The 18,014-nt window shown below is 35.9% G+C and overlaps 1 protein-coding gene across 3 annotated transcripts in view; it reads left to right on the forward strand.

The window, feature by feature from the left end:
* LOC129776664 (mucin-17-like) overlaps positions 1–18,014 on the forward strand; it is a 123,947-nt gene that overhangs the window by 53,397 nt on the left and 52,536 nt on the right. Inside the window, exon 4 of one of the 3 annotated variants that reach the window (XM_055782435.1) lies at positions 6,262–6,449. The exons of the other annotated variants lie outside the window; for them this stretch is intronic. The gene's annotated coding sequence lies outside the window, so the exon portion shown is untranslated. The remainder of the gene's footprint in view (positions 1–6,261; positions 6,450–18,014) is intronic. 3 annotated transcript variants of the gene reach the window in all.

Consider the following 18,014-nt stretch of genomic DNA (forward strand, 5'->3'; position numbering starts at 1 on the left):
CATTCCGATTAATGGACCTCAGTCTTTGCTCAAGGAGCGTGTAAAGAACGCGCAGAACGCATACATCAGTTGCATACTGGAATGGATATTCTCCTGACTACTAATGCTATCAAACAATATAATGGATGGAGAACTTAAGCTTGAAATTGGACCGAAGTGCCACAATCTTTGTGGAAAATCGGATAAGGGACGAATCGAACGAGCAGAGGTGCGGATGTCAGAAGTAGCTATAGAAGCCCGCTAGTCTAATCTGGCAACAAAAAATGACCTTTTAAGCGTCGGAGGACTGTTTTATGGTCCAGAGATTGCAGACTGAGGATACGATGAAAAATAAACGAAATGGATGTATCTAAAATTTAAAATGCGTTTCTCTCGAAACCATGTTTTACATAGAGTACACATTTAATATAAAAAAGTAAACCTGAAAATCTATTATCATTTTCGCTACACAAATCGAACACACGAAGCGTGATTAACAATATCGTCAATACGAATTAAAGCGGTCTTCGGCAAAATGAAAATCAATTTCAAGATAATCAAATGAATATGACACTGGGTGGAAAAATGAACTTAAAAACATTTTGATGAATAAAAACCCATCTGCCATCTGTGATTTTGATTTTCGTTTGGATAATATAGATTTTCGAGGCAACGTACTTTCAATCGTTCATTAGCATAATATTCCGAACACAACAGCTTTTTGGTTCCTTTGCGGTGTAGGAAACTCCAACTGTGATTCATTTTTGACATAGAAAAGTTGTTGCTTTTACTTAAATATGCTTATTATACGATGTATAAACGACTCGCTGCCAAGTCTATCAAGCCATTCAAGAGACTTTATTAAAGACCTCTCGGACCCTGGAGGAAACAAATTGGGTGGGAATTTTGGAATGAATTGATATTACAAAGGAGTTCAATCTAATCCTCTAAGGAAGTAGAAGAAATGATTTAACAATATATGTCATCTTTTTTTCAGCAATACATACATGCTTTCAAGTTCGACGCATGTCAGAATCTGACAGCGAACTAAAAAGTAGATTCTCTAACTAACAAATTTCTACGACGAAGTTTTGAAAAGCTAGAGATACCAATATTCCGTGGACCGCTGAAATTAACCTAGACGATGTCAATTATTAGACATTCACATTGCGAAACAAACTTTAAACTTCAGAATTTTCACAGCTCGACTCAATTCACAATCCTTTCTATACTGCCTACACTCAATTTGTTTTGGTTGGTTTCCCCAGTGGTATTAATTTATTGTTACACGCTACGAATTATGACACAAACGAGAACGAGAGAACCCTGCTCCGGTTATCACAGCATGATACACAATAATGTGAACTAGAACGTCATGATCGCTTCAGGTGCGGAATCAATTAAATATGTTTATGTCAAATAATAAGCAAATAAAAAAAACATTTTGACTACAGTTAAGCTGGAACTCGTTTCTAGCCTAGGTTACACCATGATACTTGAAAACAAAGTTTGAATAGAGGGGGTGACACCCAAGTCACCCGCCCTGGGTGTCACTCGATCAAGTAGGCAACGGTTCTACCATCTATTATTGCAACTTTTTCTGTCTGAAAAACTGTTGGCCCATAGCTACAGAAATTTATATTCTTGGACTATATACTCCACCACCTGTTTCGATACCAATTTCGACCCATTTTTTATTCGCGAACAAACAATATGCGGTACGGATTATCTTCGAACCCAAATTTTACAAAAATAAAAATAAAAAAATCAGTGCAAGCGCCAACAACAACAATGTGGATAAAATATCCCCAATGATGCGAACGCTGAAAATTACTGACATTGCACAATTCAATAGGCCTTCTCGGAATTTGTCGGTGAGTGGCTTGTTTCCGATAGAGAAAGTTTATTGAAATGGAATGAGTTTGAAACTGGTATTGTTTGTTAGAAAAATTAATCCGAATGTGACTCTCATTGGTATGAGAAAAAGGAAAAATAGAAATATATTAGGACTCTCTAGAAAATTTCTCGATAATAAATATCCACAACATGAAAGATTAACTTATAAATATTTGAAATGAAATTGACCAACTTCCAAATAACAACTAGAAATAATGGGATTTCACATGAAAGAGAAATTATTTATTGTTGTTTCCTTCCCAATTTTGTACCGAATGACAAGAAGTTGAAAAATTCTTTTTTCAATTGACTTTGATTTTGTGAAATTCTTTGAACTGATTGCAACGGCAATGCAATAGTGAAATCTCACAGTTGTCGCAATTTTTGGAACATTTCATGATGCATTGAATTTATCTCAACAACAATTCGACAAAACTTTCAATTTTATTTGTTTTTTTTCTTTTATTCGTGTAAACGCCATATTTGGGTAAACGTTACATTCTGGTGAATTCTTCCAAATATCCAGGGCTGTGCCGGAGAAAAATTTCCCGACTCTGACTCCGACTTCTGCAGAAAAAAAAAATAATTTGAAACTAAGTTTCACAATTTTTCAAAACAGAGAACAGCCTTTCCATGCTGACTTGAATTGGTGGCATGGTAGTAATCGATGGCGCATCCACGATGAGCTCAGGAAAGCTGGAATCACTTGCTGTACTGTCATCTTGCACGATCAGTCATATTTTTCTATCTCTGGCAAACAAGCTAAGATTTCACTTCGAAAGATGTTCAGCGGCTGGTTTCCCATCATATTCTCTTTTTCGAGAGGACGTCGTTTTGTTTCTTTGTCATTCAGGTATGCATCGAAATCTGTGATTAAGGTTAGAACTCAGGATTATCACTGCAAGATTCGCCGACAGGTTCATCATCCTTCTTCGTCAACAACAAACTTTCCATTCGTACCGATGTTTCACATAGTGCTTCCATGCCCTTCGTTAAGCTAAATTATGTTCTTTGGAAATATGTAAATTGCTGCCAACAGTATATGGTTTTCCAAAAGTGTATTTTCTCATTTTCAAAATGTTGGATAATCTGATGGCCCCTATTCGGGAGTATGGTTAAGGTGGATAATGATGAGCTAAATATTTGTCAGATGAGCTAAATATTTGATTTCATTGGGTTATTCAGTCGGCTATTTTTCCGACTCCGACCACGACTCCTAATACAATGAAATTTCTTCCGACTCCGACTCCGACTCCGGCTTCATAGCCCTGCAAATATCGTTAATTTTTTTCGAAGCTGCATTTTGCTTTTTTTTGTCATGCATATTTCAATTCATTCAGGTTTGTTTAAACAAAGAATGTATTTTTTGTTATTTATTTCATTGGAATATTTAACAGACCTTCAAATCTATACAAGAAGTCTACTCATCTAGGGGACAGTATCGTATCATCGACCACAATCGTTCTGTAACAGGTGTTCAAGTTGAAATTGACGAATTTCATCCCAACTCGACTGGCCATTGTCAGCAACATCTCAGATTGCAATTAAACGTTGTGGGTGTAAAGACATTAGTCGCTGAAGTAAGTTTGCACACTTGAAATCTTCGAAAAATCATTACAGTGATAGACATTTGTTTAGCCGCACTTGAAAAAAAATGAAACACTTACAAAACAACTAGGAATGTTCTTTTCATCGGGATACGTATTTGCTGTAGTGATAGTATATTTAAATCACTTTTATTGAAAGGACGTTCGTCACAATCTCTCAATCTCTTCTTGATTGGCGGCATCGGTGGATATAAACATTCAAACGTCGTTTTTCCCCGAGACATACGTTTAGCCACAGGGCATAAAAATTCGCATAATCACCAAGCCTTTATCTGTGTTTTTTGAAAAAATACTTGGGAATGTTCAATCTACAAGATAAATATTAGATGTGCAACGTAATGGTTGGTCAGATTAGTGATTTACGTAGAATTTAAAGGTATGACGAAATGTATTCTATTGACGGAATAGGGGCGGAAAATAATAAAGATATTCAGTGAACAAAAGTTTTCTAATCGCTCGATCGTAACTAAAATTGGTCTATCTGAGAAAGTGGTACGGAATTTCTTTAAATAGTGCCAGAAATATGGGATATAACGACCAACAAATGGGAACACCAAAGTTACTTTGCGTCTTAAAGGTCGAATAAGACACGAAGCAACCAGGAAACGATGTGCTGCTCATACATTAGGGCAGAATCGGTTGTTTCAGTAACGAAGCGGCATATTGCGCGCATCTTGAATGAGTCACCAAGCATCATGTGGAAGAAACCTCAAGGGAAGCCGAAACTGACCGCCACCCATAAGCAGAACCATCTCATTTTCGCCCGGCAATACATGGAATGGAAACTAGAATGGAGAAATGTTGTATTTTCCGGCGCAAAAAGTTCAATTTGGATGGTCGGGACTGTTACAGTTACTATTGGTATAATTTAAGTCAACGGCATGCCGTGAGATCGAAGCGAAACTTTGGGGGCGGAAGTTTGACAGTGTGGGGAGCCGTTTCCTATCACAGCAAGCTTCTCATTTGTTTCATTTTCACCCGAATGAACTCCGAAAAGTATCTTCAATCACTGAAGGACGTTTTGATTGGCTACATTGAGAATAACGCTACCGAGAATGTCGTTTTTTCAGCAGGATTATGCATAGATCTACGTTTCCAAGCAATCGAAGGCATGGTTTGCCGAAAAGGACATTCCGCTTCTTGAATGACCTGCTGACAGTTGAGTGCAATCCCATAGAGAACCTATGGAGAATCTTGGCCGAGATGGTCTATGCAAACGGATGACAATTTGACAACATTTCCATTCTCAAGGCAGTAATTCAGGAATGTTGGGCTATAATCAATATGGCAATACTTTAAAAGCTGTCTGAATCGATGCCAAATCGAGTTTTCAAAGTGATTCGAAATGGAGGTGGGCATACTAAATATTAGCTACCGATTGGCCTCGAAATTTGCCGCACAATTTTTCTTTTATTGAAATTTTAGGATGCGGCTAAACGAATGTCCACCCTGATTCCACATATTTGAATTACTTAGAAAACAAAAAGTGAATTTATACTTTTTTTTAGAATGAATTCGATAAAAATAAACAATAATCAACTTTTATGAGCAAAACTGTACAAAGAATTGACTTATTTTTAAAAATATTGAGGAAAAATAGGGTGCGGCTAAACGAATGTCTACCACTGTATACTACTTTTTGAAAAAGGCTAAACATTTTTTCTTTGTTTTTTTACAATAAATTATAACACAAAAACTATAATAGCTAAAAACAAATTTTAGTCGAAGGATGAAATGTGGGAAGTTATTCAAATTTTCATAAAAAATACCATTTTTTTAAAGAAAAATTATACTGAAAAAAATATTTTTTTTTAATTAAAATTCAACATTTTTGTGTGTGAATTATCGCGTTTGGCATGGTCTTAATGTTGTAAAATTTAAGGGCTATTCACATGTTTTTTTTTAAATTAAAAAAATACGTTTTTGAGAAAAATGAATTTCAATTTTAAAATATTTTTTTTCAGTGTATTTTTTTCTTAAAAATATTTTTGGTATATTTTCATTTCATGCATTCCATCCTTTGACCAGAAATTTGTAGATATTATAGTTTTTGAATGAATAATTTCTCCTTCGTCTTTGATTATTATTGTTAAAAAAATAATGGTCGCATCGCAAGTCGAAAGGAGGTTTTTGTTGCTTTGGCATCGCTGCGAAAAGTTTGAACAATGTTTCAATGCAACATATTTTACTGGTACAGAATTTATTGGAGTTGCAGTGAATGGGCCAGCTTCACCAGGTGAATGCCATGAATATTGCCGTTATAACAAGAAAACGATCTGCTTCGACCACTTTTTTCCGACAAACGGAGAAACAAAAGTAGCGAATAACGCAAATGATCTTTATTTGGAATGAAAATCGACATTTTTAATACGTAGAAGAGCCATGTTTATTGGAGGATAACACTAATATTTAATTCTAATTCTTGAAGTTTTATATCAAATGAAAAAAATACTTATATGTCAAATCGAAATAATCCATACAACCCTGCTAGCACAATTCAAAATATCAAACCGACAATTTCAACTCGCATATATGGTACATGATACAACTCTTTCGTCAATAACGAATTCGAAGACATTAATCATTCAAAGATGAAAACAATAAAAAAAATGTTTCTTGTAGGAAGTTTGTTTGAAATAATGCGTGTTTCATCCACTCAGTTCACAGATTTCTTTAGTCTAGTCTAGTAAGAGAATAATTTATTTTCGTTAAGTTCCATTACATACTGACTTTTCATCGTTTTGTTGCTGTAAGGTTTATGTGTCCTTGTTTATTCCAGCTGGGAACACAACTGTTGCACAACTATCAACGGTATTGGGTTGCACACCTGGGTTCACCACATGAAACACCCGCAGTCTGACAGCATCAAGACCCACCATAACACTATCGCACATTCCGGCATGTTGTTTTGACACAATCGAAACTGTGAATAGTACTGTGGTTGTGCGGATTAAACGAAAAACAACCGTAAGTCAGGCTGTTACATTATTGAATACGTCAGTAGACATATATTCTGGACTCTGGGTACTTGCACTGGACCATGGATGAGATAATATCGCAAAAAATATAGACTACAGCTAATTAGAAAACAGTTTTTCGTATTGCCAAAAATGTACAACATCAAATCAACGAGCTAATCAAAACAACACAAAACTGTATGTTATAATATTCTCACAAGCTCTCATCAAAAGACCGGTCCCAATTATGCGAACAATACTGACGACGTGTATTATTCACACTCTCATTACATCGCTCTTCGCGATGTTATCGAGCCGCACACTCACAGCATAAATAACACCATCGAGTGACTGATCATTCATGTCTGGGTTAACATTGAAAGGGATCGTGAGCAACGACCTTTCCTGTTTGAACTAACCATAGCTATGTTCGCGGAAAGGCGCAAGTAGAAAGGGGTGGAGTTTCTGACCACTGCCATAGCAGTGATTGACGTTTTTTTTTGTGCGATCGATTGTGCCGATAACAAGCTTGGATCGATTGCGCATGCTGAATATACATATTCTCGAAACAGATTTCAACCCTGGTGTAATCAGCGTAATGTGCGATAATCGATCTATGCACGCTGAATTAATGTCACATTTACAGCATTCCAACGTGGAATGCATTCGACATGGGAAAGGTGTCACCGCCACAGAGCTGATTCATTCCATCCAGTGAGGGGAGCGGCGGGTGGTTTCGTTGGAGCATGGCGCTTGTCATGCGAGACAAACGAGGTTCACTAAACCAACTCAGCCAACACAGTTCCGACAACCCTTCGCATTGCCCCGAGCAACGTGGTTTGATTTAATTCTGGAAACATAAAAGCCCCAGGGAATCAACATCAACAACGGTTTGTTTGGTTAGTTGGTATTTACCCAATGCCATTCACCACCAGATGAGAGCAGTTTCCTTGTTGTTCTCTGTCCGGAATCCAATCGCTGGTAGAATTGCCTCGCGTTCCAAACACTCCTTGCTTTCAACGAGTTTTTTTTTCTAACATTGAATGTGCCCGTTCAAGTTGTTGGTAGAGAAGAATGAGTTATAGCACTATTCTCAAGCGAAACCAGTATTATGAACCTTATTTTACGGTCGAAAATATTTTCTAGTAAAATGGGAATCAATTATAATTACCTGCTCTCAACTCCCAGCTCGGAAAATAGGCCATGGATCTCTTTCCAGTGTGTAAATGGGACACTCGAAAGAAGATTTAGAAATCGACCTACAATCAACCATCGGTAATTTCAGCGAAGTGCATTGATAAACGGGAGAGTGCGCTTGCTTAATCGGTTACAGCTTGAAATATAAACCGTACATATAACCCGAGAAGCCATTGCTCGAATGGGTTGTTTTACAGCTTCATTGTGTAATATCGGCGGCGAGGAGAGAAATGGTTCAAATTGGTACTCGATTACCGGCGATCAGTTAGGCCCGGTGAGGTGTGCGTTGGCGCGGTACAGATGTTGAACGTGTGAACCCTCATGAAATTCGTATGTTGGAAGTTGTGTTTACAAACAATACGAACAATAGTAAGTTAATTTCCAAACAGTTTGTAAATCGAGTGGGTATGTTCGGGCCACTTTACTTGGTTAGTCTTTTGAAATGTTATATCAAATGGTTTATTAAGGTGTAATAAATATATTTCTTTTGAGAATTGTGTAATTCCAAAAACATCAGTCAAGAGTCGTGTGTTCTGATTTCGATATGGCGGCCAATTATGGCCAATTCCATGCCGAATAGATACAACGAATGTGAGGAAAAGCTTGTAACGTTTGTCAGAGTGCATATTCACTAGTATATGTCTCCGCTGCGGAATCTATTTATTCGAACAAGGTTTGTACCATTATTAACAAGAGTATCTTGAAATCATCCCAACGGCCACTTTTTAACCCTACGTAAGGCCGTGGCAACTATATTGCCTCCCACGAATTTTTTTTGGAATATTATTTCAATATTTTACTGAACCGAAAACTTCTGAAGGTATCTGGCAATACTCCAAAATGAAGAATAGAGAATAGAGAATAGAGAATAGAGAATAGAGAATAGAGAATAGAGAATAGAGAATAGAGAATAGAGAATAGAGACTAGAGAATAGAGAACAGAGAATAGAGAATAGAGAATAGGGAATAGAGAATAGAGAATAGAGAATAGAGAATAGAGAATAGAGAAAAGAGTGTAGAGAATAGAGAATAGAGAATAGAGAATAGAGAATAGAGAATAGAGAATAGATAATAGAGAATAGAGAATAGAGAATAGAGAATAGAGAATAGAGAATAGAGAATAGAGAATAGAGAATAGAGAATAGAGAATAGAGAATAGAGAATAGAGAATAGAGAATAGAGAATAGAGAATAGAGAATAGAGAATAGAGAATAGAGAATAGAGAATAGAGAATAGAGAATAGAGAATAGAGAATAGAGAATAGAGAATAGAGAATAGAGAATAGAGAATAGAGAATAGAGAATAGAGAATAGAGAATAGAGAATAGAGAATAGAGAATAGAGAATAGAGAATAGAGAATAGAGAATAGAGAATAGAGAATAGAGAATAGAGAATAGAGAATAGAGAATAGAGAATAGAGAATAGAGAATAGAGAATAGAGAATAGAGAATAGAGAATAGAGAATAGAGAATAGAGAATAGAGAATAGAGAATAGAGAATAGAGAATAGAGAATAGAGAATAGAGAATAGAGAATAGAGAATAGAGAATAGAGAATAGAGAATAGAGAATAGAGAATAGAGAATAGAGAATAGAGAATAGAGAATAGAGAATAGAGAATAGAGAATAGAGAATAGAGAATAGAGAATAGAGAATAGAGAATAGAGAATAGAGAATAGAGAATAGAGAATAGAGAATGGGAATAGAGAATAGAGAATAGAGAATGGGAATAGAGAATATATAAATAAAAAAAATATAATAAAAAATAATGTACATTTATCGTACATTTTTTGGGAGTCGTTTTTTATGTGACAAAACCACGATTTTAGAACGCCGGCAGAAAATTCTGTTTGAATTCGTTGAAAATGCAACAAATTGATAAATTTTTCCCTGTAAACGTACTCTACACCCGGCATGATAATGTGAGACGCTAACCGCTTGGTCACATTGGTGTAACATCATGCAGTTTTTTCAATAAAATAAATGGTGTATTTGATGAAAAAATCAATTTGAATTTTTTCTTTGGAAAAGTTTTCCTCGCAGCACTAGAAATACATGATTTGTGTATTTGGGATTAACACAAAGAAGTGGCAACTTGTTCAATATTCATGTCCAATTTTTTCAGCTGTATCATAGTTAAATTTTTATCAATGGAAAATATATGTTATTTTTCAGGTAAGGATTATGTTCTCTGGTGTTGGAGTTGATTTGTTAAAACATCTGAAAGCTGTAATTTGATTAGTTTTGCAGGGAGATGTTATAATATATATATTGTAGAAATTTGCAATTCGTTGTACGTTATATTTTCTCTGATTTGCACGTTAAAGCTTAGATCATTTAGAAATGAGATACTTAAATGTGTGTGTTTTTACTGGTTGAAATATACGTGATAACATGTATACGTCACGTCTCGGTCACGCCTTTTTTAGCAGATTTCAACAATTTTTCATCCGACCGATGTTTTCTATGACGTTTTTCTCAATTTTCAACATCTGCTGTAACCCAATGCTATTTTATTGGGCCATAATATTCGTTCGATCAAAATATACAGAGTTATCGTGAAGTTAAACCTGGAGAGAATGAAATGTAAAACTCGCGTACATGAATCTTAATGTCAATATATAAACTCTTCCAACTCATTGTAATGAATTCTCGATATGTTTATAAATTAAAATTATTTTTCAGTGCGTTTTTATTTGCTTAAGTTTGCTTCTGATAAGTGCAAGTAATGTTTGATCTCGTTAAAACTTCAAACCATGTGACTATTCCTTTTCTTAATTTTTTTCTAAAATGTCTTCCTAGAGGATCGGTTTGTGTGTGAACTTTTTATAAAAGCAAACAGTTCGCAAGGAAACAGAGCAAGCGAGAATGGGAAATTCTAGTTCTTCTTTTTGTACTTCTTCTTTTTCTTACTCCCACTTTGTATAATAGAACTTAAAGTTGAGTTAAAATTTAATCGGTTTTAAATCTTCAAGTTCATTCGCTTACAGTTTTGAAATGGGTAATTAGAAGATGGACACCAACTCTCACCACCCAAAATTGATTTTTGGCTCATGTTTTGCCATCCCGATTTATTTAATGAGCCTAAAAATAACAGAAAATGTCATGACTCTCAAATACTGGTAAGCATTTGTATAATATATATGGTACAGCAATATAAGATTAAGGGGGTAGTACACTATGGAAACTTGAAAAAAATTAAAAAATATATTTCTGGCCTAACATGTTCTATGGGATGTCTACTTTACTGTAGTTCTTGTCCCAGGTTTGTCCGATGCTCCGTTCCGAAGTTACAAACCGATTAGTGGACCTAAGTCTTTGCGTAAGTAGCGCGGATCCAAAATTTAAAACGCGTTTTTCTCGAAACCATGTTTTGCAAACTGGTGGGAGTTCTACCTCCGGAACGGTCCAACCGATTTCAATGGAATAGATTTTCCCAGATTCTCCACTAAATTTCCTGTCATCGTACGTAGGATTTTTTTCGATATTTTGGAAAATAAAATTTTGGTGAATGTTTTTGAGGCAAAAACGCATTTTTTTTTAAATGACACAATTTCGTCTTAAATCAATATTCTGAAAAATTCCTACTTACGAACACCAGTTTACAGGGTTTTGGCTGCAAGGGTTCAGCAAACCGCTTACAGCTATTCAGGGGACAGTCCAATTGACACCAATTTTTGTTTGTTTGTTAAGTAATATTTTCTTGAATGGCGTTAACGTTTCCTGTGGAACTTTAACGTTTGCCGCCTCAACGTATGCACTAACTAGCGTCATTTATCAATACTTAGTTGAGATTTCTTCAGCCAAATAACACGCCTTGAATGTATTCCGAGGGGCAAACTTTAGAATACGCGTGACCACAGTGCAAGTCGAAGGAAATTTCTTTGACGAAAAATTCCCCCGGCCAGAACGGGAATCGAACTCGAACACCCGGCATGATAATGTGAGACGCTAACCACTCGGTCACGGGTGCACAAGTTAAGTAATATACATCTAATAAAACTGTGATATCAGATTAATCATAGTAATTCATTCGCGAAAATCATTTTTTTATGATATTCATAGTGTACTACCTCCTTAATACGAGCGAGCGAAACAAGAGACACGTTACAAATAAGCGCGCATTACTTTGCCACATATGTACAAGGCACAGACTCCCTTATGTTTTCTAAGAGTAAAATTAGAAAACACTTTCCAACTTCATTTTGTAATGTCGTGTAATATTATCACGCATTTACGCAACAACATCATTAGCTATGTGGATAGCGTGGTCGTGTAAAACAGCCTTGAATTCCAGCCGGCCTCGGCTTGATCCCCGTTGACGTCGTTGGACTTTTTTTTGGGTGCAATCCCAAATGAAATGAAAAAAGAAAAAAGAAACAGATTTCTGCTTCCATACATTTTAAAACGTTGGGGGACAGACGATTTTATTTGCTCATATGCCGCTTCAAGACACGAAAAGGCAGAAACCATGCCGAAAATGTAATGCTCTCTGGCAACGCTAGTTTGGGTGTAGGAGTCGTTAAAAACAATTTGAAAATACTTCAGAAAAGCTATAAAGATCTCGTCAAAACAAATTAATCCTACCAACTAAATCCGTACAATTTTTTGTAGAAATTGTAGTTTCTTGTTTAAAATAGTCATATTGTGGACTTCAAATTTATAAAAAAAAATCCGCTAACCAAATATATATGATGCAACACCAATCATGTGAACTATTGCCCCGAAGTACATTCGTAATAGAACTCACTAACTGACGAGAGTGTGGACACCAGTAGAAAGTGGGATACAAATTTTCACAAAAAAAATATGTTTCAATTGTATCGTTTCGGCTGGAAAAAGAGAAAATAAAGGAGAAAAGGGAAAAAAGAGAAGAGAAAAGAAAAAAGAGAAAAACGAGAAAAGGGAAGAGGGAAAAGTGAAAGGAGAAAAGGAATGAAAAGAAAAAGCACAAAACAAAGCTTTGCTTCTGCAAGCTTTGTGTTATGTTTTCTGTTTGCTACTTAACGCGCAAATACATAATAGAAAATATAAATATTTTTATGTGCCTTCAAAGTCAACTTGTCTCTCATTATCATAAGTACCTAATATGCCAATGAAGTGGAATAAATTTTCATTGCGAGTTTTCCTTTGACAAAGTTAGTTTTTAATAAATGCAAATTATGTTTTGATCTAGTTGAAACTCCGAACCAAGTGGGTCTTCCACCTTTTAAAATAATGTCAAAAACATTTTCTGAAGGATCAGTTAGTGCATGAAGAAGATTTCTTTTTTTTAACGAAAATGAATAGTTAAATTAGACTGAGAGTTATTTATATGCCTTTAAATTCCGGAAAGATCCACTATCACATTAGTATTAAAGTTCATACACCTTCAACAAGTAGAGAGGGACAAATATTCAGATCATAACATCAAGTAAGAATGGGTATAGAATGTGTGTTATTATCTTAACACCGAAATACACGTAACCAACCGAATTAAAACATCAATAAAACACTACTAGCTGTGCAATTCCATCCGAATCGTGGATCGTTCATGAGCCATAAAAATACCACGAAGCGCAATCTGTTCGACCGAATTGCTCAGGAGCTCAAAGGCGGGCCGTGCATATCGCGATCGTACGCATTCCCAGACAATTTTTCGTTTTGCAATAAAGACATTATCATATTTGCGCAAAACGATCTAACCAGGCTCGATTAAACACTTCAGCGGTGGTGGTAATGGCTCTGAACGCACCTCACGGAAAAAACCATAAAAGTCCAACTGTACTACAAGTCTGTTGTACAACACCTCCATTATGGTGGGCGCACAAGAAGCTAACCAGTTACAGCAGCGACAAGCTGCGCCTTTTTGCAAAACTATTAGCGGTTCGCAATTTCACCTTTCGTCGACGTTCGCGAAACAAGATCAGCCTGAAAACGAAAGACGCCCTGCATCCGAGATTCCCATACGAGTCTGGTTCGCGTTGAAGCTGTCGGCCAATTTTGAATCATTTCTACTCTCCCTACCGGCTTTCAATTCCGGCTTGTGTTGAATAAGTCCACTGCCAAGATTTGGAATGCGTCTGTCATGCACTCTCCTCCTTCGGAGCTGTGAAGAAACACGAGCTTTAGTCGGATTCAATCGAGCCATGTAGGTATGAACATTCCGATCGCGATGAGATAATGATGCTGCGATTATGAATTGATTATCATTTTTTGTTGTTGTTTCGTTTGCACTTTGCAAAGCGTTGTATATGATTTCTTCTTCACTCACTCGTTGCATAACTTTTGATGGAGTGCATCTCTCGCATCTTTTGGATTATATATGCACGATCCGGAAGAAACAGTGCGCACTGCGGTAAACAAAACAACCAATCAAGAGGATTACGCGGCGGTTGATTCCACTGACCCAGTGAGGGCAGTGTGTGATCAATTGGTATAGGATTATCGAAGAAGTAAGACCACACTTGTTTACTTACTTGAACTACAAAATTGTTTAAACTTTTCAAATCCGAGAGATATGGCTCTTTCGGTTAAGGCCTTTTGTAGCGCTCCCCAATCAAACATGCAAATTCGTTATGCCATCATCCTCACCTGCTATTTGTCAGTCTGTTCATCCCACTGTCACTGATTTTTGTTATGAGTGCACATTACTACATGCTTTGCATACGCGTAATTCTTCACATAAGGCCGCGTTGAGGATTGAGAGACACATCAGCATCCAGTTCGCTCTGTCTTGTTGTTTACTTTTGTGTAATTAAATTATAATTTATGACAATGGGGCTCCAATAGGGGGTCTTCGTAGCCACTTGGTTACGCGTTCGCTTACCAAGCGATCGATCGTGAGTTCAAACTCAGGGCCCTCAATTTGACCATCTTTGTGTTGTTATAGAATAACTACGTCCACGCAACCATCATCAGCGATGGAAATCGATCCACGGTCGAAATAAGATCGATTCATCCATACAACTGTTCTGCTCTGCAAGACACATCGGGCTGCTGTTCTATAAATAACTCAACAATGATCAATATCAACTGTCTCCGCTGTCCGGTCTGCTGAACAATGGATGAACAGAAAGAATACCCTTACGCCTAAATGGCTACTACTGTGTAATTTACCATAATGTAATGGACCAGAAAACTTAACGCCTAAATGGCTACTACTAACTAATTTACAATTTATAGACACATAAACATACATATACACGATTAAAATCCGGCTCTGTTACAGCTAAAATGCCAGTGAGCCTAATAAATAAATAAATGAGATGAAAAAAAATGGGGCTCCAATCACCAAGTGATTGGAGGAGTCAATTGTTTATGTAGTTGGAGAATTTCTCAGTCAAACAAATGTGCAAAAGTATCTTCGAAACATTCCTTTCAAAATACAAACATGGCGTTGTTGTTTTGGAGCCTCAATTAATTGCAAATCGCAAGAAATGTAGTGTCATTAAATAAAAAGTGTACGAAACTCACCGATTGTGAATATATTTTTTTTTATCTGGAAGCGCATTGTGCACGATGCATTCGCGATTAGTCGTCATGAGTAATTTGGCGATGAGGCATACACCAACAATGTTCAAATAGCCGTAAAGGCAGTTGCAGCTTGCAACTGTTTTGTGATGCGCGGCGTAAAATATTTATCGTCTTTGTTTTTATTAGGTTTCGTGGTTAAACACAGTATTTTGTGTAGTTGTGTTGTTCCAATTCGGCTCACCTTGAAATGTGAAAAAATGGGGAATTATGGATCCGACTTCGTAAGAATTTTTAATGTCTTCCTATTAACCATGATACTCATTTGCATGCTATTTAATGACAATAACTCCGAGATTCTCTACCAACGCAGTAACCCAAAAAACACTTCCAACGATGTGATGTATACTATTCACCGGTATTTATATAACCGACAAGCTGTGAATATTAACCAGTCATTTTTACTACAACAAGTAATCAATGATGAATATTTGTCAATTTTTCCAATTTATTTTGGGTTTTCCGTTCATGAGAAACCATCAAGCACGAAATTCGAAATTGATGGTTACAAAGTCGAAATTCGAATTCGACTACTTTTCGAGTTGCCAACCTTCCAGTTTTTCCTGTATATAGCCAGTTTTTTTTAAAGCGTGTCAAAAGCAAAAAAGTTTAAAGCAAAACAGCTACAGACAACAAATTTCCATTTTCGTTTAAATTTTTAAATGGGAATAAAACGACCCTAAAATTTCAAAAATTTACCACATAAAAATGTTCACCACCTCAGAAGAACTCCCTGTGCATAATTTCAGCTCAATCGGACTTAAGCAAGAGTGGCGCAAAGCGGTCATAGTTTGAGTTTTATGAAAATCGAAAAATCACTGAGATGAGGAGTAAAGGAAATTTTTGATGCGAAATATCTTAGAATTGCATGACACGTCGAGATTTAAGTTAAGATCAAAACTCTCTATAACGACAATCTTTATAGCGACAAATCTCTCTATAACAACAAGTCCAAAGGTCCCTTCCCTTTATTTATTGCGACATTTATCTATAACGACCTTTCCCTATAATGACACATAATCGCTTCTATTTACTAAAACATAACATTCTCTATTGCGACAATTTTCAATTTCACTCCACTCATAGTGTGTGTGTCAATGTCAGTGCCTACGAACGTAAATAGTCTATATTGTGTATTATAAGGTTTAATCAACTTTGAACATATGTTCACGCTCAACTCATTTAAATTTTCTGATATTTACAAAAACAGAAATTTAAACCATAAAAGATAGGGAAAGTTTATTGAAACAAATTAATCGAAGAATTGCTGAACAAGAATCCCGTCCTAGAATGAAATTGCATTAAATTTGCAATAAATTTAAAAATGAATGTATTGTTTGCAATTAATCAATGCGCCGCGCAATGCGAATTCATTCATCATAAAAAATATGGACTAGCTGAGATAGATAAAATCAATTTTTTTTTGTAAAATTAGGGCCTGATGAAGCATTCAACAATGAAACTATAAGCCCACCCAGCAAGCAGATGCTTTCCAGATTATCTATGCTGGTTTATTAACAAAAAAATCAATTAAAAATTTACTATATTTTTCTATCTAGAGAAAAAATTGTATCATAATGTTTTTTGTTTCAAGATGGTTAGACATCAATTGCTTTTGTTTCTAATATAATTTGATAGTTTTTCGTGAGCTTTGTCGTTTCTCTCTTTATAGCGACATCTAACCTCTCTATAACTACAATCTTCTATAGCGACAATTCTCTATAACGACGGTCCCTTGTGATATCGCTATAGAGAGCTTTTTTCTCAATTTTTTTTTGCTAAAAATCAACTTTTCAAATGGAAATACGACCGAGTCCCAAAACAAATAAAAAATTACCCAATTTTTTTTTCGAGGTAACAGTGCTAACAAGGTTTTATGCAATTATAAGACACTAGCTGATCCGGCAAACTTCGTCCCGCCCAAAATTCATTTTTCGTTATCACATTCACGTTTTCCTACTAAGCGCACGTTCATGGGCCCAATCGCAGAACTGTTCATTGATTGATTTTCTAATCTACCCTTTAAAATTACCTTTTACTATAAAATTCCTAGTACTTCTACCAAAACTCTTCATTTTAATATCAGATTATCGAGATCAGACACAATTCTCGAAGATATTTCAACCGCTTGCAATAAACATGTTTCTCCGTTATATGGAAAAAATGTTTGATATGGAAAATATGATAGAATAAAGATAGAACTGTCTTTATTCTATCATATTATAATATAATCGGACAACTTTTTTTTCGAGTTTTGCTATTATCAACACATTTGGCGATCCATTTTTTCGAACAAAAGTCAGTTTCGTTAGCGAAAACATCAAATGGGCTAACAACGTTTGTCACTATGTAATTGTAGAACATATGCGAATTTAAATTTTTCTAATTTTCCCATTTTCCTTCAGAGTTTTCCGAAAATTTTCAATTTTCATGTTTGGTTGGAATATGATTGGTTGAAAAATGTGTATTATTTTTACTGGACTCCATTTCAGATGAAAGAAGGGGTGTCATAACATCATAGAAACATTCCTAATCCCAAATTTGGTTCCTTTTGCTTGGTTAGTTCTCGAGTTATGTAGAAGTTTGTGTTTTATTTTTATGGTAGCCTCCTTGCCTTTAGAGAGGGGGGAAGATTTTCAAACCACCATATACACAATTAATGCTCCCTAAATTCTCCATATGCCAAATTTGTTTCCATTCGCTTGATTAGTTCATGAGTTATGCAGAATTTTTCTCATTTGTAAGGCAGCCCTCCTTAGAGAGGGGGGAGGAATGTCAATTCACCATAGACACGTTTTGTGTCCCCTAAAATATCCACATGTCAAATTTGGGTCTGTTTGCTTGATTGATTCTTGAGTTATGCGGAAT

This window comes from Toxorhynchites rutilus, chromosome 3, assembly GCF_029784135.1.
Source record: "Toxorhynchites rutilus septentrionalis strain SRP chromosome 3, ASM2978413v1, whole genome shotgun sequence".
Taxonomy (NCBI): Eukaryota; Metazoa; Arthropoda; class Insecta; order Diptera; family Culicidae; genus Toxorhynchites; species Toxorhynchites rutilus.